Source organism: Ascaphus truei, unplaced genomic scaffold (assembly GCF_040206685.1).
Source record: "Ascaphus truei isolate aAscTru1 unplaced genomic scaffold, aAscTru1.hap1 HAP1_SCAFFOLD_303, whole genome shotgun sequence".
Taxonomy (NCBI): domain Eukaryota; kingdom Metazoa; phylum Chordata; class Amphibia; order Anura; family Ascaphidae; genus Ascaphus; species Ascaphus truei.
The window spans coordinates 349127-367978 of NW_027455995.1; the positions used below are offsets into that span (position 1 = coordinate 349127).

General features: G+C 62.0%; 1 pseudogene; it reads right to left on the minus strand.

The window, feature by feature from the left end:
• LOC142483163 (uncharacterized) overlaps nt 1-17594 on the minus strand; it is a 39329-nt pseudogene extending 21735 nt beyond the window's left edge.
• Between the last annotated feature and the right edge of the window lie 1258 nt (nt 17595-18852).

The following is an 18852-nucleotide window of genomic DNA, read 5'->3' on the forward strand; positions in this document are numbered from 1 at the left end:
CCTCCCCTCACTGTGCCTCTCTCCCCTCGTCCCCTCACTGTGCCTCTGTCCCCCCGTCCCCTCACTGTGCCTCGCTCCCCCCTCCCCTCACTGTGCCTCTCTCCCCCACTCCCCTCACTGTGCCTCTCTCCCCCCTCCCCTCACTGTGCCTCTCTCCCCCCTTCCCTCACTGTGCCTCTCTCCCCTCCTTCCCCACACTGTGCCTCTCCCCCGCTCCCCTCACTTTGCCTCTCTCCCCCCCCTCACTGTGCCTCTCTCCCCCCTCCCCTCACTGTGCCTCTCTCCCCCCTCCCCTCACTGTGCCTCCTCCCCCCTCCCCTCACTGTGCCTCTCTCCCCTCACTGTGCCCCGCTCCCCTCACTTTGCCCCGCTCCCCTCACTTTGCCTCTCTCCCCCCTCCCCTCACTGTGCCTCTCTCCCCCCTCACTGTGCCTCCTCCCCCCTCCCCTCACTGTGCCTCTCTCCCCTCTCCCCTCACTGTGCCTCTCTCCCCCACTCCCCTCACTGTGCCTCTCTCCCCTCCCCTCACTGTGCCTCTCTCCCCCACTCCCCTCACTGTGCCTCTCTCCCCTCCCCTCACTGTGCCTCTCTCCCCCACTCCCCTCACTGTGCCTCTCTCCCCCCTCCCCTCACTGTGTCTCTCCCCCCCCTCACTGTGCCTCTCTCCCCTCACTGTGCCTCTCCCCCTCCCCTCCCCTCACTGTGCCTCTCTCCCCTTACCCTCACTGTGCCTCTCCCTTCCCCTCACTGTGCCTCTCCCCCCTCCCCTAACTGTGCCTCTCCCCCCTCCCCTCACTGTGCCGCTCCCCCCTCCCCTCACTGTGCCGCTCCCCCCCTCCCCTCACTGTGCCTCTCTCCCCTCCCCTCACTGTGCCTCTCCCCCTCACTGTGCCTCTCCCCCTCCCCTAACTGTGCTTCTCTCCCTTCTCCTCACTGTGCCTCTCTCCCCTCTCCCCTCACTGTGCCTCTCTCCGGCCCTCCCCTCACTGTGCCTCTCTCCCCCCTCCCCTCACTGTGCTTCTCTCCCTTCTCCTCACTGTGCCTCTCTCCGCCCCTCCTCTCACTGTGCCTCTCTCCCCCCCCTCCCTTCACTGTGCCTCTCTCCCCTCCTCCCCTCACTGTGCCTCTGTCCCCATCCCCTCACTGTGCCTCGCTCCCCCCTCCCCTCACTGTGCCTCTCCCCCACTCCCCTCACTGTGCCTCTCTCCCCCCTCCCCTCACTGTGCCTCTCTCCGCCCCTCCTCTCACTGTGCCTCTCTCCCCCCCCCTCCCTTCACTGTGCCTCTCTCCCCTCCTCCCCTCACTGTGCCTCTGTCCCCATCCCCTCACTGTGCCTCGCTCCCCCCTCCCCTCACTGTGCCTCTCCCCCACTCCCCTCACTGTGCCTCTCTCCCCCCTCCCCTCACTGTGCCTCTCTCCCTCCTCCCCTCACTGTGCCTCTCTCCCCTCCTTCCCCTCACTGTGCCTCTCTCCCCCACTCCCCTCACTGTGCCTCTCTCCCCTCCCCTCACTGTGCCCCGCTCCCCTCACTTTGCCTCTCTCCCCCTCCCCTCACTGTGCCTCTCTCCCCCTCCCCTCACTGTGCCTCTCTCCCCCCCTCACTGTGCCTCCTCCCCCCTCCCCTCACTGTGCCTCTCTCCCCTCTCCCCTCACTGTGCCTCTCTCCCCCACTCCCCTCACTGTGCCTCTCTCCCCTCCCCTCACTGTGCCTCTCTCCCCCACTCCCCTCACTGTGCCTCTCTCCCCTCCCCTCACTGTGCCTCTCTCCCCCACTCCCCTCACTGTGGCTCTCTCCCCCCCTCCCCTCACTGTGTCTCTCCCCCCCCTCACTGTGCCTCTCTCCCCCCTCACTGTGCCTCTCCCCCTCCCCTCACTGTGCCTCTCTCCCCTTCCCCTCACTGTGCCTCTCTCCCCTTCCCCTCACTGTGCCTCTCTCCCCTTCCCCTCACTGTGCCTCTCTCCCCTTCCCCTCACTGTGCCTCTCCCCCCTCCCCTCACTGTGCCTCTCCCCCCTCCCCTCACTGTGCCTCTCCCCCCTCCCCTCACTGTGCCTCTCCCCCCTCCCCTCACTGTGCCTCTCCCCCCTCCCCTCACTGTGCCTCTCCCCCTCCCCTCACTGTGCCTCTCTCCCCCCTTCCCTCACTGTGCCTCTCCCCCCTCCTCACTGTGCCTCTCTCCCCTCCTTCCCCTCACTGTGCCTCTCCTCCACTCCCCTCACTGTGCCTCTCCCCTCACTGTGCCCCGCTCCCCTCACTTTGCCTCTCTCCCCCCTCCCCTCACTGTGCCTCTCTCCCCTCCCCTCACTGTGCCTCTCTCCCCCCCCCTCACTGTGCCTCTCTCCCCCCCCCTCACTGTGCCTCTCTCCCCCACTCCCCTCACTGTGGCTCTCTCCCCCCTCCCCTCACTGTGTCTCTCCCCCCCCCTCACTGTGCCTCTCCCCCCTCCCCTCACTGTGCCTCTCTCCCCCCTTCCCTCACTGTGCCTCTCCCCCCTCCTCACTGTGCCTCTCTCCCCTCCTTCCCCTCACTGTGCCTCTCTCCTCCACTCCCCTCACTGTGCCTCTCTCCTCTCCCCTCATTGTGCCCCGCTCCCCTCACTTTGCCTCTCTCCCCCCCCTCACTGTGCCTCTCTCCCCCCTCCCCTCACTGTGCCTCTCTCCCCTCCCCTCACTGTGCCTCTCTCCCCCACTCCCCTCACTGTGCCTCTCTCCCCTCCCCTCACTGTGCCTCTCTCCCCCCCCCCTCACTGTGCCTCTCTCCCCCCCCCCTCACTGTGCCTCTCTCCCCCACTCCCCTCACTGTGGCTCTCTCCCCCCTCCCCTCACTGTGTCTCTCCCCCCCCATCACTGTGCCTCTCTCCCCTCACTGTGCCTCTCCCCCTCCCCTCCCCTCACTGTGCCTCTCTCCCCTTCCCCTCACTGTGCCTCTCCCTTCCCCTCACTGTGCCTCTCCCTTCCCCTCACTGTGCCTCTCCCTTCCCCTCACTGTGCCTCTCCCCCTTCCCCTCACTGTGCCTCTCCCCCTTCCCCTCACTGTGCCTCTCCCCCCTCCCCTCACTGTGCCTCTCCCCCCTCCCCTCACTGTGCCTCTCCCCCCTCCCCTCACTGTGCCTCTCCCCCCTCCCCTCACTGTGCCTCTCCCCCCTCCCCTCACTGTGCCTCTCCCCCCCCCCCCCCTCACTGTGCCTCTCTCCCCCCTTCCCTCACTGTGCCTCTCCCCCCTCCTCACTGTGCCTCTCTCCCCTCCTTCCCCTCACTGTGCCTCTCTCCTCCACTCCCCTCACTGTGCCTCTCTCCCCTCCCCTCACTGTGCCCCGCTCCCCTCACTGTGCCTCTCTCCCCCTCCCCTCCCCTCACTGTGCCTCTCTCCCTTCCCCTCACTGTGCCTCTCCCCCCTCCCCTCACTGTGCCTCTCTCCCCTCACTGTGCCTCTCTCCGGCCCTCCCCTCACTGTGCCTCTCTCCCCCCCCCTCACTGTGCCTCTCTCCCCCCCCCTCACTGTGCCTCTCTCCCCCCCCTCCCCTCACTGTGCCTCTCTCCCCCCCTCCCCTCACTGTGCCTCTCTCCCCCCCTCCCCTCACTGTGCCTCTCTCCCCCCTCCCCTCACTGTGCCTCTATCCCCTCCTCCCCTCACTGTGCCTCTCTCCCCCTTCCCTACTGTACATACAGTTGCTTGCTTGCTGGATAGCGCAGTTGTGGGGATAATAATGCCGCGGCCGTGGGTTTGATCCCCACACCGGCCATTCTGCAGCTTTCTTTGCATTTGTTCTGTGTTTTATAAAAGGTTATGAGGATGTAAAAGTTTAAATTGATAAACATACCATGAATCGCTCCCTAGGGTCGTCTCAATAAGCGCTGCTCCCTTCCCCCGGGGAAATTAAGGGATCTATCTCAGTATAGTGAAATATTAGGAACATTTTGTATAGAGCAGAATAATTAGCACAATTTTCAAATATTTAATCTACATTCTTAGGCCGCGCATATAGTACTGGCGACGTCGCCCGAAAACAGAAGCATTGCCGCCGCGTGCGCTTATAGTGCGCGCTACGGCGACAAAGCGATGTCGCCGGTTCGGAAACTGGTAGCCGGCAAAATTAGATTTTTCAAGGGCCGTCACGTCACTTGAACAAATGAAATTGCCGGAATCCCGCACTGCCGCCGCCCGGCGAAACATAACTTTTGCCGGTGGCGACGGCGTCGTCACCCGTCGTGTCGCCATCGACGGCACTATAGGCACAGCCTTAATTTTTTTCTCTCCCTTACTGTGCCTCTCTCTCCCCCTCACTGTGCCTCTCTCTCCCCCTCACTGTGCCTCTCTCTCCCCATCACTGTGCCTCTCTCTCCCCATCACTGTGCCTAACTCTCCCCATCACTGTGCCTAACTCTCCCCATCACTGTGCCTAACTCTCCCCATCACTGTGCCTAACTCTCCCCATCACTGTGCCTCTACCGCTCCCCTCACTGTGCCTCTCCCCCCCTCCCTCACTGTGCCTCTCTCCGCCCCTCCCCTCACTGTGCCTCTCTCCCCCCCCTCACTGTGCCTCTCTCCCCCCCTCACTGTGCCTCTCTCCCCCCCTCCCCTCACTGTGCCTCTCTCCCCTCCTCCCCTCACTGTGCCTCTGTCCCCCCCTCCCCTCACTGTGCCTCGCTCCCCCCTCCCCTCACTGTGCCTCTCTCCCCCACTCCCCTCACTGTGCCTCTCTCCCCACTCCCCTCACTGTGCCTCTCTCACCCCTCCCCTCACTGTGCCTCTTTCCCCCACTCCCCTCACTGTGCCTCTCTCCCCCCTCCCCTCACTGTGCCTCTCTCCCCCTCCCCTCACTGTGTCTCTCTCCCCTCTCCCCTCACTGTGCCTCTCCCCCCCTCACTGTGCCTCTCTCCCCCCTCACTGTGCCTCTCTCCCCCCTCACTGTGCCTCTCCCCCTCCCCTCCCCTCACTGTGCCTCTCTCCCTTCCCCTCACTGTGCCTCTCCCCCCTCCCCTCACTGTGCCTCTCCCCCCTCCCCTCACTGTGCCTCTCCCCCCTCCCCTCACTGAGCCTCTCCCCCCTCCCCTCACTGTGCTTCTCTCCCTTCTCCTCACTGTGCCTCTCTCCCCTCTCCCCTCACTGTGCCTCTCTCCGGCCCTCCCCTCACTGTGCCTCTATCCCCCCCCCTCACTGTGCCTCTCCCCCCCCTTCACTGTGCCTCTCTCCCCCCCTCCCCTCACTGTGCCTCTCTCCCCCCCTCCCCTCACTGTGCCTCTCTCCCCCCATCCCCTCACTGTGCCTCTCTCCCCCCCTCCCCTCACTGTGCCTCTCTCCCCCCTCCCCTCACTGTGCCTCTATCCCCTCCTCCCCTCACTGTGCCTCTCTCCCCCTTCCCTACATACAGTTGCTTGCTTGCTGGATAGCGCAGTTGTGGGGATAATAATGCCGCGGCCGTGGGTTTGATCCCCACACCGGCCATTCTGCAGCTTTCTTTGCATTTGTTCTGTGTTTTATAAAATGTTATGAGGATGTAAAAGTTTAAATTGATAAACATACCATGAATCGCTCCCTAGGGTCGTCTCAATCAGCGCTGCTCCCTTCCCCCGTTACCACACGAGAACGCTGGGAAATTAAGGGATCTATCTCAGTATAGTGAAATATTAGGAACATTTTGTATGGAGCAGAATAATTAGCACAATTTTTCAAATATTTAATCTACATTCTTAGGCCGCGCATATAGTACTGGCGACGTCGCCCGAAAACAGAAGCATTGCCGCCGCGTGCGCTTATAGTGCGCACTACGGCGACAAAGCGACGTCGCCGGTTCGGAAACTGGTAGCCGGCAAAATTAGATTTTTCAAGGGCCGTCACGTCACTTGAACAAATCAAATTGCCGGAATCCCGCACTGCCGCCGCCCGGCGAAACATAACTTTTGCCGGTGGCGACGGCGTCGTCACCCGTCGTGTCGCCATCGACGGCACTATAGGCACAGCCGTAATTTTTTTTTCTCTCCCTTACTGTGCCTCTCTCTCCCCATCACTGTGCCTCTCTCTCCCCATCACTGTGCCTCTCTCTCCCCATCACTGTGCCTAACTCTCCCCATCACTGTGCCTAACTCTCCCCATCACTGTGCCTCTACTGCTCCCCTCACTGTGCCTCTCCCCCCTCCCCTCACTGTGCCTCTCATGCGTCCCCTCGCTGTGCCTCTCCCCCGTCCCTCTCCTCCCTCCCCTCACTGTGCCTCTTTTTCCCCCTCCCCTCACTGCGCACCTCTTCCCCCTCCCCCCACTGCGCCTCTCTCCCCCTCCCCTCACTGCCTCTATACCCCCTTCCCCCAGTCCCCTCACTGTGCCTCTCCCCCCTCCCCTTGCTGCGCCTCTCTCCCCCCTCCCCTCACTGTGCCTCTATCCCCCCCCCTCACTGTGCCTCTATCCCCCCCCCTCACTGTGCCTCTCTCCTCCCTTCCCTCACTGTGCCTCTCTCCTCCCTCCCCTCACTGTGCCTCTCCTCCTTCCCTCACTGTGCCTCTCTCTCCTCCTTCCCTCAATGTGCCTCTCTCTCCCCCTCCCCTCACTGTGCCTCTCTCCTCCCTTCCCTCACTGAGCCTCTCTCTCCTCCATCCCCTCACTGTGCCTCTCTCCCCCTCCCCTCAATGTGCCTCTCCCCCCTTTCCTTACTCTCCCCTCCTTTCACTGTGCCTCTCTCCCCCTCACTGTGCCTCACTCCCCTCTCCCCTCACTGTGACTCGCTCCCCTCAATATGCCTCGCTCCCCTCTCGCTGTGCCTCTCCCTTCCCCGTGCCTCCCCCTCCCCTCACTGTGCCTCTCTCCCCCCCCCTCACTGTGCCTCTCTCCCCCCCCCTCACTGTGCCTCTCTCCCCCCCCCTCACTGTGCCTCTCTCCCCCCTCCCCTCACTGTGCCTCTCTCCCCTCCCTCCCCTCACTGTGCCTCTCTCCCCCCCTCCCCTCACTGTGCCTCTCTCCCCCCCTCCCCTCACTGTGCCTCTCTCCCCCCTCCCCTCACTGTGCCTCTATCCCCTCCTCCCCTCACTGTGCCTCTATCCCCTCCTCCCCTCACTGTGCCTCTCTCCCCCTTCCCTACATACAGTTGCTTGCTTGCTGGATAGCGCAGTTGTGGGGATAATAATGCCGCGGCCGTGGGTTTGATCCCCACACCGGCCATTCTGCAGCTTTCTTTGCATTTGTTCTGTGTTTTATAAAATGTTATGAGGATGTAAAAGTTTAAATTGATAAACATACCATGAATCGCTCCCTAGGGTCGTCTCAATCAGCGCTGCTCCCTTCCCCCGTTACCACACGAGAACACTGGGAAATTAAGGGATCTATCTCAGTATAGTGAAATATTAGGAACATTTTGTATGGAGCAGAATAATTAGCACAATTTTTTAAATATTTAATCTACATTCTTAGGCCGCGCATATAGTACTGGCGACGTCGCCCGAAAACAGAAGCATTGCCGCCGCGTGCGCTTATAGTGCGCGCTACGGCGACAAAGCGACGTCGCCGTTGCGGAAACTGGTAGCCGGCAAAATTAGATTTTTCAAGGGTCGTCACGTCACTTGAACAAATCAAATTGCCGGAATCCCGCACTGCCGCCGCCCGGCGAAACATAACTTTTGCCGGTGGCGACGGCGTCGTCACCCGTCGTGTCGCCATCGACGGCACTATAGGCACAGCCTTAATTTTTTTCTCTCCCTTACTGTGCCTGTCTCTCCCCCTCACTGTGCCTCTCTCCCCATCACTGTACCTCTCTCTCCCCCCATCACTGTGCCTCTCTCTCCCCATCACTGTACCTCTCTCTCCCCATCACTGTGTCTCTCTCTCCCCATCACTGTGCCTCTCTCCCCTCTCCCCTCACTGTGACTCGCTCCCCTCAATATGCCTCGCTCCCCTGTCGCTGTGCCTCTCCCTTCTCCGTGGCTCTCCCCCTCCCCTCACTGTGCCTCTCTCCCCCACTCACTGTGCCTCTCTCCCCCCTCCCCTCACTGTGCCTCCAACCCCCTCCCCTCACTGTGCCTCTATCCCCCTCACTGTGCCTCTATCCCCCCCTCACTGTGCCTCTCTCCTCCCTTCCCTCACTGTGCCTCTCTCCTCCCTCCCCTCACTGTGCCTCTCACCCCCCTCCCCTCACTGTGCCTCTCCCTGTCCCCTCACTGTGCTCTCCCCCCCCTCACTGTGCCTCTCTCCTCCCTCCCCTCACTGTGCCTCTGCTCCTTCCCTCACTGTGCCTCTCTCTCCTCCTTCCCTCAATGTGCCTCTCTCCCCCCCTCCTCTCACTGTGCCTCTCTCCTCCCTTCCCTCATTGAGCCTCTCTCTCCTCCATCCCTCACTGTGCCTCTCCGCCCTCCCCTCACTGTGCCTCTCCCCCCTCTCCTCACTCTTCCCTCCTTTCACTGTGCCTCTCTCCCCCTCACTGTGCCTCTCTCCCCTCTCCCTCACTGTGCCTCGCTCCCCTCTCCCTGTGCCTCTCCCCTCCCCGTGCCTCTCCCCTCCCCGTGCTTCTCCCCCTCCCCTCACTGTGCCTCTTTCCCCTCCCCTCCCCTCACTGTGCCTCTTTCTCCTCCCCTCCCTGTGCCTCTCTCCCCCTCCTCACTGTGCATTCCTCCCCCCTCCCCTCACTGTGCCTCTCTCTCCCCATTCCCTCACTGTGCCTCTCCCCCCTTTCCTCACTCTCCCCCTCCCCTCACTGTGCCTCTCTCCCTCCCCTCACTGTGCCTCTCCCCCCTCCCCTCACTGTGCCCCTCTCCCCTCCCCTCCCCTCCCTGTGCCTCTCTCCCCTTCCCCTCACTGTGCATCTCCCACCTCCCTCACGGTGCCTCTCTCCGCCCCTCCCCTCCCTGTGCCTCTCTCCCCCCCTCACTGTGCCTCTCCCCCCGTCCCCTCACTGTGCCTCTCTCCCCTCCTCCCCTCACTGTGCCTCTGTCCCCCCCTCCCCTCACTGTGCCTCGCTCCCCCCTCCCCTCACTGTGCCTCTCTCCCCCACTCCCCTCACTGTGCCTCTCTCCCCCCTCCCCTCACTGTGCCTCTCTCCCCTCCCCTCACTGTGCCTCTCTCCCCCCTCCCCTCACTGTGCCTCTATCCCCTCCTCCCCTCACTGTGCCTCTCTCCCCCTTCCCTACATACAGTTGCTTGCTTGCTGGATAGCGCAGTTGTGGGGATAATAATGCCGCGGCCGTGGGTTTGATCCCCACACCGGCCATTCTGCAGCTTACCACACGAGAACGCTGGGAAATTAAGGGATCTATCTCAGTATAGTGAAATATTAGGAACATTTTGTATGGAGCAGAATAATTAGCACAATTTTTCAAATATTTAATCTACATTCTTAGGCCGCGCATATAGTACTGGCGACGTCGCCCGAAAACAGAAGCATTGCCGCCGCGTGCGCTTATAGTGCGCACTACGGCGACAAAGCGACGTCGCCGGTTCGGAAACTGGTAGCCGGCAAAATTAGATTTTTCAAGGGCCGTCACGTCACTTGAACAAATCAAATTGCCGGAATCCCGCACTGCCGCCGCCCGGCGAAACATAACTTTTGCCGGTGGCGACGGCGTCGTCACCCGTCGTGTCGCCATCGACGGCACTATAGGCACAGCCGTAATTTTTTTTTCTCTCCCTTACTGTGCCTCTCTCTCCCCATCACTGTGCCTCTCTCTCCCCATCACTGTGCCTCTCTCTCCCCATCACTGTGCCTAACTCTCCCCATCACTGTGCCTAACTCTCCCCATCACTGTGCCTCTACTGCTCCCCTCACTGTGCCTCTCCCCCCTCCCCTCACTGTGCCTCTCATGCGTCCCCTCGCTGTGCCTCTCCCCCGTCCCTCTCCTCCCTCCCCTCACTGTGCCTCTTTTTCCCCCTCCCCTCACTGCGCACCTCTTCCCCCTCCCCCCACTGCGCCTCTCTCCCCCTCCCCTCACTGCCTCTATACCCCCTTCCCCAGTCCCCTCACTGTGCCTCTCCCCCCTCCCCTTGCTGCGCCTCTCTCCCCCCTCCCCTCACTGTGCCTCTATCCCCCCCCCTCACTGTGCCTCTATCCCCCCCCTCACTGTGCCTCTCTCCTCCCTTCCCTCACTGTGCCTCTCTCCTCCCTCCCCTCACTGTGCCTCTCCTCCTTCCCTCACTGTGCCTCTCTCTCCTCCTTCCCTCAATGTGCCTCTCTCTCCCCCTCCCCTCACTGTGCCTCTCTCCTCCCTTCCCTCACTGAGCCTCTCTCTCCTCCATCCCCTCACTGTGCCTCTCTCCCCCTCCCCTCAATGTGCCTCTCCCCCCTTTCCTTACTCTCCCCTCCTTTCACTGTGCCTCTCTCCCCCTCACTGTGCCTCACTCCCCTCTCCCCTCACTGTGACTCGCTCCCCTCAATATGCCTCGCTCCCCTCTCGCTGTGCCTCTCCCTTCCCCGTGCCTCCCCCTCCCCTCACTGTGCCTCTCTCCCCCCCCCTCACTGTGCCTCTCTCCCCCCCCCCTCACTGTGCCTCTCTCCCCCCCCTCACTGTGCCTCTCTCCCCCCTCCCCTCACTGTGCCTCTCTCCCCTCCCCCCCTCACTGTGCCTCTCTCCCCCCCTCCCCTCACTGTGCCTCTCTCCCCCCCTCCCCTCACTGTGCCTCTCTCCCCCCTCCCCTCACTGTGCCTCTATCCCCTCCTCCCCTCACTGTGCCTCTATCCCCTCCTCCCCTCACTGTGCCTCTCTCCCCCTTCCCTACATACAGTTGCTTGCTTGCTGGATAGCGCAGTTGTGGGGATAATAATGCCGCGGCCGTGGGTTTGATCCCCACACCGGCCATTCTGCAGCTTTCTTTGCATTTGTTCTGTGTTTTATAAAATGTTATGAGGATGTAAAAGTTTAAATTGATAAACATACCATGAATCGCTCCCTAGGGTCGTCTCAATCAGCGCTGCTCCCTTCCCCCGTTACCACACGAGAACACTGGGAAATTAAGGGATCTATCTCAGTATAGTGAAATATTAGGAACATTTTGTATGGAGCAGAATAATTAGCACAATTTTTTAAATATTTAATCTACATTCTTAGGCCGCGCATATAGTACTGGCGACGTCGCCCGAAAACAGAAGCATTGCCGCCGCGTGCGCTTATAGTGCGCGCTACGGCGACAAAGCGACGTCGCCGTTGCGGAAACTGGTAGCCGGCAAAATTAGATTTTTCAAGGGTCGTCACGTCACTTGAACAAATCAAATTGCCGGAATCCCGCACTGCCGCCGCCCGGCGAAACATAACTTTTGCCGGTGGCGACGGCGTCGTCACCCGTCGTGTCGCCATCGACGGCACTATAGGCACAGCCTTAATTTTTTTCTCTCCCTTACTGTGCCTGTCTCTCCCCCTCACTGTGCCTCTCTCCCCATCACTGTACCTCTCTCTCCCCCCATCACTGTGCCTCTCTCTCCCCATCACTGTACCTCTCTCTCCCCATCACTGTGTCTCTCTCTCCCCATCACTGTGCCTCTCTCCCCTCTCCCCTCACTGTGACTCGCTCCCCTCAATATGCCTCGCTCCCCTGTCGCTGTGCCTCTCCCTTCTCCGTGGCTCTCCCCCTCCCCTCACTGTGCCTCTCTCCCCCACTCACTGTGCCTCTCTCCCCCCTCCCCTCACTGTGCCTCCAACCCCCTCCCCTCACTGTGCCTCTATCCCCCTCACTGTGCCTCTATCCCCCCCTCACTGTGCCTCTCTCCTCCCTTCCCTCACTGTGCCTCTCTCCTCCCTCCCCTCACTGTGCCTCTCACCCCCCTCCCCTCACTGTGCCTCTCCCTGTCCCCTCACTGTGCTCTCCCCCCCCTCACTGTGCCTCTCTCCTCCCTCCCCTCACTGTGCCTCTGCTCCTTCCCTCACTGTGCCTCTCTCTCCTCCTTCCCTCAATGTGCCTCTCTCCCCCCCTCCTCTCACTGTGCCTCTCTCCTCCCTTCCCTCATTGAGCCTCTCTCTCCTCCATCCCTCACTGTGCCTCTCCGCCCTCCCCTCACTGTGCCTCTCCCCCCTCTCCTCACTCTTCCCTCCTTTCACTGTGCCTCTCTCCCCCTCACTGTGCCTCTCTCCCCTCTCCCCTCACTGTGCCTCGCTCCCCTCTCCCTGTGCCTCTCCCCTCCCCGTGCCTCTCCCCTCCCCGTGCTTCTCCCCCTCCCCTCACTGTGCCTCTTTCCCCTCCCCTCCCCTCACTGTGCCTCTTTCTCCTCCCCTCCCTGTGCCTCTCTCCCCCTCCTCACTGTGCATTCCTCCCCCCTCCCCTCACTGTGCCTCTCTCTCCCCATTCCCTCACTGTGCCTCTCCCCCCTTTCCTCACTCTCCCCCTCCCCTCACTGTGCCTCTCTCCCTCCCCTCACTGTGCCTCTCCCCCCTCCCCTCACTGTGCCCCTCTCCCCTCCCCTCCCCTCCCTGTGCCTCTCTCCCCTTCCCCTCACTGTGCATCTCCCACCTCCCTCACGGTGCCTCTCTCCGCCCCTCCCCTCCCTGTGCCTCTCTCCCCCCCTCACTGTGCCTCTCCCCCCGTCCCCTCACTGTGCCTCTCTCCCCTCCTCCCCTCACTGTGCCTCTGTCCCCCCCTCCCCTCACTGTGCCTCGCTCCCCCCTCCCCTCACTGTGCCTCTCTCCCCCACTCCCCTCACTGTGCCTCTCTCCCCCCTCCCCTCACTGTGCCTCTCTCCCCTCCCCTCACTGTGCCTCTCTCCCCCTCCCCTCACTGTGCCTCTCTCCCCCTGCCCTCACTGTGTCTCTCTCCCCTCACTGTGCCTCTCCCCCCCCCTTACTGTGCCTCTCTCCCCCCTCCCCTCACTGTGCCTCTCTCCGGCCCTCCCCTCACTGTGCCTCTCTCCCCCTCACTGTGCCTCTCTCCCCTCTCCCCTCACTGTGCCTCGATCCCCTCAATATGCCTCGCTCCCCTCTCCCTGTGCCTCTCCCCCTCCCCTCACGGTGCCTCTTTCCCCTCCCCTCCCCTCACTGTGCCTCTCTCCCCCTCCTCATTGTGCATTCCTCCCCCCTCCCCTCACTGTGCCTCTCTCTCCCCATTTCCTCACTGTGCCTCTCCCCCCTTTCCTCACTCTCCCCCTCCCCCTCCCCTCACTGTGCCTCTCTCCCTCCCCTCACTGTGCATCTCCCACCTCCCTCACTGTGCCTCTCTCCGCCCCTCCCCTCACTGTGCCTCTCTCCCCCCCTCACTGTGCCTCTCTCCCCCCGTCCCCTCACTGTGCCTCTCTCCCCTCCTCCCCTCACTGTGCCTCTGTCCCCCCTCCCCTCACTGTGCCTCGCTCCCCCCTCCCCTCACTGTGCCTCTCTCCCCCACTCCCCTCACTGTGCCTCTCTCCCCACTCCCCTCACTGTGCCTCTCTCCCCTCCCCTCACTGTGCCCCTCTCCCCTCCCCTCACTGTGCCCCTCTCCCCTCACTTTGCCTCTCTCCCCCCCTCACTGTGCCTCTCTCCCCCCCCTCACTGTGCCTCTCTCCCCTCTCCCCTCACTGTGCCTCTCTCCCCCACTCCCCTCACTGTGCCTCTCTCCCCTCCCCTCACTGTGCCTCTCTCCCACACTCCCCTCACTGTGCCTCTCCCCCCTCCCCTCACTGTGCCTCTCTCACCCCTCCCCTCACTGTGCCTCTCTCCCCCTGCCCTCACTGTGTCTCTCTCCCCTCTCCCCTCACTGTGCCTCTCCCCCCCCCTTACTGTGCCTCTCTCCCCCCTCCCCTCACTGTGCCTCTCTCCCCTCACTGTGCCTCTCCCCCTCCCCTTCCCCTCACTGTGCCTCTCTCCCTTCCCCTCACTGTGCCTCTCCCCCCTCCCCTCACTGTGCCTCTCCCCCCTCCCCTCACTGTGCCTCTCCCCCCTACCCTCACTGTGCCTCTCTCCCCTCACTGTGCCTCTCCCCCTCCCCTTCCCCTCACTGTGCTTCTCTCCCTTCTCCTCACTGTGCCTCTCTCCCCTCTCCCCTCACTGTGCCTCTCTCCGGCCCTCCCCTCACTGTGCCTCTCTCCAACCCCCTCACTGTGCCTCTCTCCCCCCTCCCCTCACTGTGCCTCTATCCCCTCCTCCCCTCACTGTGCCTCTCTCCCCCTTCCCTACATACAGTTGCTTGCTTGCTGGATAGCGCAGTTGTGGGGATAATAATGCCGCGGCCGTGGGTTTGATCCCCACACCGGCCATTCTACAGCTTTCTTTGCATTTGTTCTGTGTTTTATAAAAGGTTATGAGGATGTAAAAGTTTAAATTGATAAACATACCATGAATCGCTCCCTAGGGTCGTCTCAATCAGCGCTGCTCCCTTCCCCCGTTACCACACGAGAACGCTGGGAAATTAAGGGATCTATCTCAGTATAGTGAAATATTAGGAACATTTTGTATGGAGCAGAATAATTAGCACAATTTTTCAAATATTTAATCTACATTCTTAGGCCGCGCATATAGTACTGGCGACGTCGGCCGAAAACAGAAGCATTGCCGCCGCGTGCGCTTATATTGCGCGCTACGGCGACAAAGCGACGTCGCCGTTGCGGAAACTGGTAGCCGGCAAAATTAGATTTTTCAAGGGTCGTCACGTCACTTGAACAAATGAAATTGCCGGAATCCCGCACTGCCGACGCCCGGCGAAACATAACTTTTGCCGGTGGCGACGGCGTCGTCAACCATCGTGTCGCCATCGACGGCACTATAGGCACAGCCTTAATTTTTTTCTCTCCCTTACTGTGCCTCTCTCTCCCCCTCACTGTGCCTCTCTCCCCATCACTGTGCCTCTCTCTCCCCATCACTGTGCCTCTCTCTCCCCATCACTGTGCCTCTCTCTCCCCATCACTGTGCCTCTCTCTCCCCATCACTGTGTCTCTCTCTTCCCATCACTGTGCCTCTCCCGCTCCCCTCACTGTGCCTCTCCCCCCTGCCCTCACTGTGCCTCTCCCCCGTCCCCTCGCTGTGCCTCTCCCATGTCCCTCTCCTCCCTCACCTCACTGTGCCTCTTTTTCCCCCTCCCCTCACTGCGCACTTCTTCCCCCTCCCCCCACTGCGCCTCTCTCCCCCTCCCCTCACTGCCTCTATACCCCCTTCCCCCACTCCCCTCACTGTGCCTCTCCCCCCTCCCCTTGCTGCGCCTCTCTCCCCCCTCCCCTCACTGTGCCTCTATCCCCCCCTTCACTGTGCCTCTATCCCCCCTCACTGTGCCTCTCTCCTCCCTCCCCTCACTGTGCCTCTCACCCCCTCCCGTCACTGTGCCTCTCCGTCCCCTCACTGTGCCTCTCTCCTCCCTCCCCTCACTGTGCCTCTCCTCCTTCCCTCACTGTGCCTCTCTCTCCTCCTTCCCTCAATGTGCCTCTCTCCCCCCCTCCCCTCACTGTGCCTCTCTCCTCCCTTCCCTCACTGAGCCTCTCTCTCCTCCATCCCTCACTGTGCCTCTCCCCCCTTTCCTCACTCTTCCCTCCATTCACTGTGCCTCTCTCCCCCTCACTGTGCCTCGCTCCCCTCAATATGCCTCGCTCCCCTCTCCCTGTGCCTCTCCCCTCCCCGTGCCTCTCCCCTCCCCGTGCCTCTCCCCCTCCCCTCACTGTGCCTCTTTCCCCTCCCCTCACTGTGCCTCTCTCCCCCTCCTCATTGTGCATTCCTCCACCCTCCCCTCACTGTGCCTCTCTCTCCCCATTCCCTCACTGTGCCTCTCCCCCCTTTCCTCACTCTCCCCCTCCCCTCACTGTGCCTCTCCCCCCTCCCCTCACTGTGCCTCTCTCCCCTCCCCTACCCTCACTGTGCCTCTCTCCCCTTCCCCTCACTGTGCCTCTCCCTCCTCCCCTCACTGTGCCTCTCTCCCCTCCCCTCACTGTGCTTCTCTCCCTTCTCCTCACTGTGCCTCTCCCACCTCCCTCACTGTGCCTCTCTCCCCCCCCTCCCCTCACTGTGCCTCTCTCCCCTCCTCCCCTCACTGTGCCTCTGTCCGCCCCTCCCCTCACTGTGCCTCTCTCCCCCCTCCCCTCACTGTGCCTCTCTCCCCCCTCCCCTCACTGTGCTTCTCTCCCCTCCTGCCCCTCACTGTGCCTCTCTCCCCCTCCCCTCACTGTGCCTCTCTCCCCCACTCCCCTCACTGTGCCTCTCTCCTCCCTTCCCTCACTGAGCCTCTCTCTCCTCCATCCCTCACTGTGCCTCTCCGCCCTCCCCTCACTGTGCCTCTCCCCCCTTTCCTCACTCTTCCCTCCTTTCACTGTGCCTCGCTCCCCTCAATATGCCTCGCTCCCCTCTCCCTGTGCCTCTCCCCTCCCCGTGCCTCTCCCCCTCCCCTCACTGTGCCTCTTTCCCCTCCCCTCACTGTGCCTCTCTCCCCCTCCTCATTGTGCATTCCTCCACCCTCCCCTCACTGTGCCTCTCTCTCCCCATTCCCTCACTGTGCCTCTCCCCCCTTTCCTCACTCTCCCCCTCCCCTCACTGTGCCTCTCCCCCCTCCCCTCACTGTGCCTCTCTCCCCTCCCCTACCCTCACTGTGCCTCTCTCCCCTTCCCCTCACTGTGCCTCTCCCTCCTCCCCTCACTGTGCCTCTCTCCCCTCCCCTCACTGTGCTTCTCTCCCTTCTCCTCACTGTGCCTCTCCCACCTCCCTCACTGTGCCTCTCTCCCCCCCCTCCCCTCACTGTGCCTCTCTCCCCTCCTCCCCTCACTGTGCCTCTGTCCGCCCCTCCCCTCACTGTGCCTCTCTCCCCCCTCCCCTCACTGTGCCTCTCTCCCCCCTCCCCTCACTGTGCTTCTCTCCCCTCCTGCCCCTCACTGTGCCTCTCTCCCCCTCCCCTCACTGTGCCTCTCTCCCCCTCCCCTCACTGTGCCTCTCTCCCCCACTCCCCTCACTGTGCCTCTCTCCCCCCTCCCCTCACTGTGCCTCTCTCCCCCTCCCCTCACTGTGTCTCTCTCCCCTCTCCCCTCACTGTGCCTCTCCCCCCTCCCCTCACTGTGCCTCTCTCCCTTCCCCTCACTGTGCCTCTCTCCCTTCCCCTCACTGTGCCTCTCCCCCTCCCCTCACTGTGCCTCTCCCCCTCCCCTCACTGTGCCTCTCCCCCTCCCCTCACTGTGCCTCTCCCCCCTCCCCTCACTGTGCCTCTCCCCCCTCCCCTCACTGTGCTTCTCTCCCCTCACTGTGCCTCTCCCCCCTCACTGTGCTTCTCTCCCTTCTCCTCACTGTGCCTCTCTCCCCTCACTGTGCCTCTCTCCGGCCCTCCCCTCACTGTGCCTCTCTCCGGCCCTCCCCTCACTGTGCCTCTCTCCCCCCCTCACTGTGCCTCTCTCCCCCCCTCACTGTGCCTCTCTCCCCCCCTCACTGTGCCTCTCTCCCCCCCTCACTGTGCCTCTCTGCCCCCCTCCCCTCACTGTGCCTCTATCCCCTCCTCCCCTCACTGTGCCTCTCTCCCCCTTCCCTACATACAGTTGCTTGCTTGCTGGATAGCGCAGTTGTGGGGATAATAATGCCGCGGCCGTGGGTTTGATCCCCACACCGGCCATTCTGCAGCTTTCTTTGCATTTGTTCTGTGTTTTATAAAAGGTTATGAGGATGTAAAAGTTTAAATTGATAAACATACCATGAATCGCTCCCTAGGGTCGTCTCAATCAGCGCTGCTCCCTTCCCCCGTTACCACACGAGAACGCTGGGAAATTAAGGGATCTATCTCAGTATAGTGAAATATTAGGAACATTTTGTATAGAGCAGAATAATTAGCACAATTTTTCAAATATTTAATCTACATTCTTAGGCCGCGCATATAGTACTGGCGACGTCGCCCGAAAACAGAAGCATTGCCGCCGCGTGCGCTTATAGTGCGCGCTACGGCGACAAAGCGACGTCGCCGGTTCGGAAACTGGTAGCCGGCAAAATTAGATTTTTCAAGGGTCGTCACGTCATGTCACTTGAACAAATCAAATTGCCGGAATCCCGCACTGCCGCCGCCCAGCGAAACATAACTTTTGCCGGTGGCGACGGCGTCGTCACCCGTCGTGTCGCCATCGACGGCACTATAGGCACAGCCTTAATTTTTTTCTCTCCCTTACTGTGCCTCTCTCTCCCCCTCACTGTGCCTTTCTCCCCATCACTGTGCCTCTCTCTCCCCATCACTGTGCCTCTCTCTCCCCATCACTGTGCCTCTCTCTCCCCATCACTGTGCCTAACTCTCCCCATCACTGTGCCTCTACCGCTCCCCTCACTGTGCCTCTCCCCCCTGCCCTCACTGTGCCTCTCCCCCGTCCCCTCGCTGTGCCTCTCCCATGTCCCTCTCCTCCCTCCCCTCACTGTGCCTCTTTTTCCCCCTCCCCTCACTGCGCACCTCTTCCCCTCCCCCCACTGCGCCTCTCTCCCCCTCCTCCCACTGCGCCTCTCTCCCCCTCCCCTCACTGCCTCTATACCCCCTTCCCCCAGTCCCCTCACTGTGCCTCTCCCCCCTCCCCTCGCTGCGCCTCTCTCCCCCCTCCCCTCACTGTGCCTCTATCCCCCCCTCACTGTGCCTCTCTCCTCCCTTCCCTCACTGTGCCTCTCACCTCCCTCCCCTCACTGTGCCTCTCTCCTCCCTCCCCTCACTGTGCCTCTCACCCCCCTCCCCTAACTGTGCCTCTCCCTGTCCCCTCACTGTGCCTCTCCCTGTCCCCTCACTGTGCTTCCCCCCCCTCAATGTGCCTCTCTCCTCCCTCCCCTCACTGTGCCTCTCCTCCTTCCCTCACTGTGCCTCTCTCCTCCGTCCCTCAATGTGCCTCTCTCCCCCCCTTCCCTCACTGTGCCTCTCTCCTCCCTTCCCTCCCTGAGCCTCTCTCTCCTCCATCCCTCACTGTGCCTCTCCCCCCTTTCCTCACTCTTCCCTCCTTTCACTGTGCTTCTCCCCCCCCCTCACTGTGCCTCTCTCCTCCCTCCCCTCACTGTGCCTCTCCTCC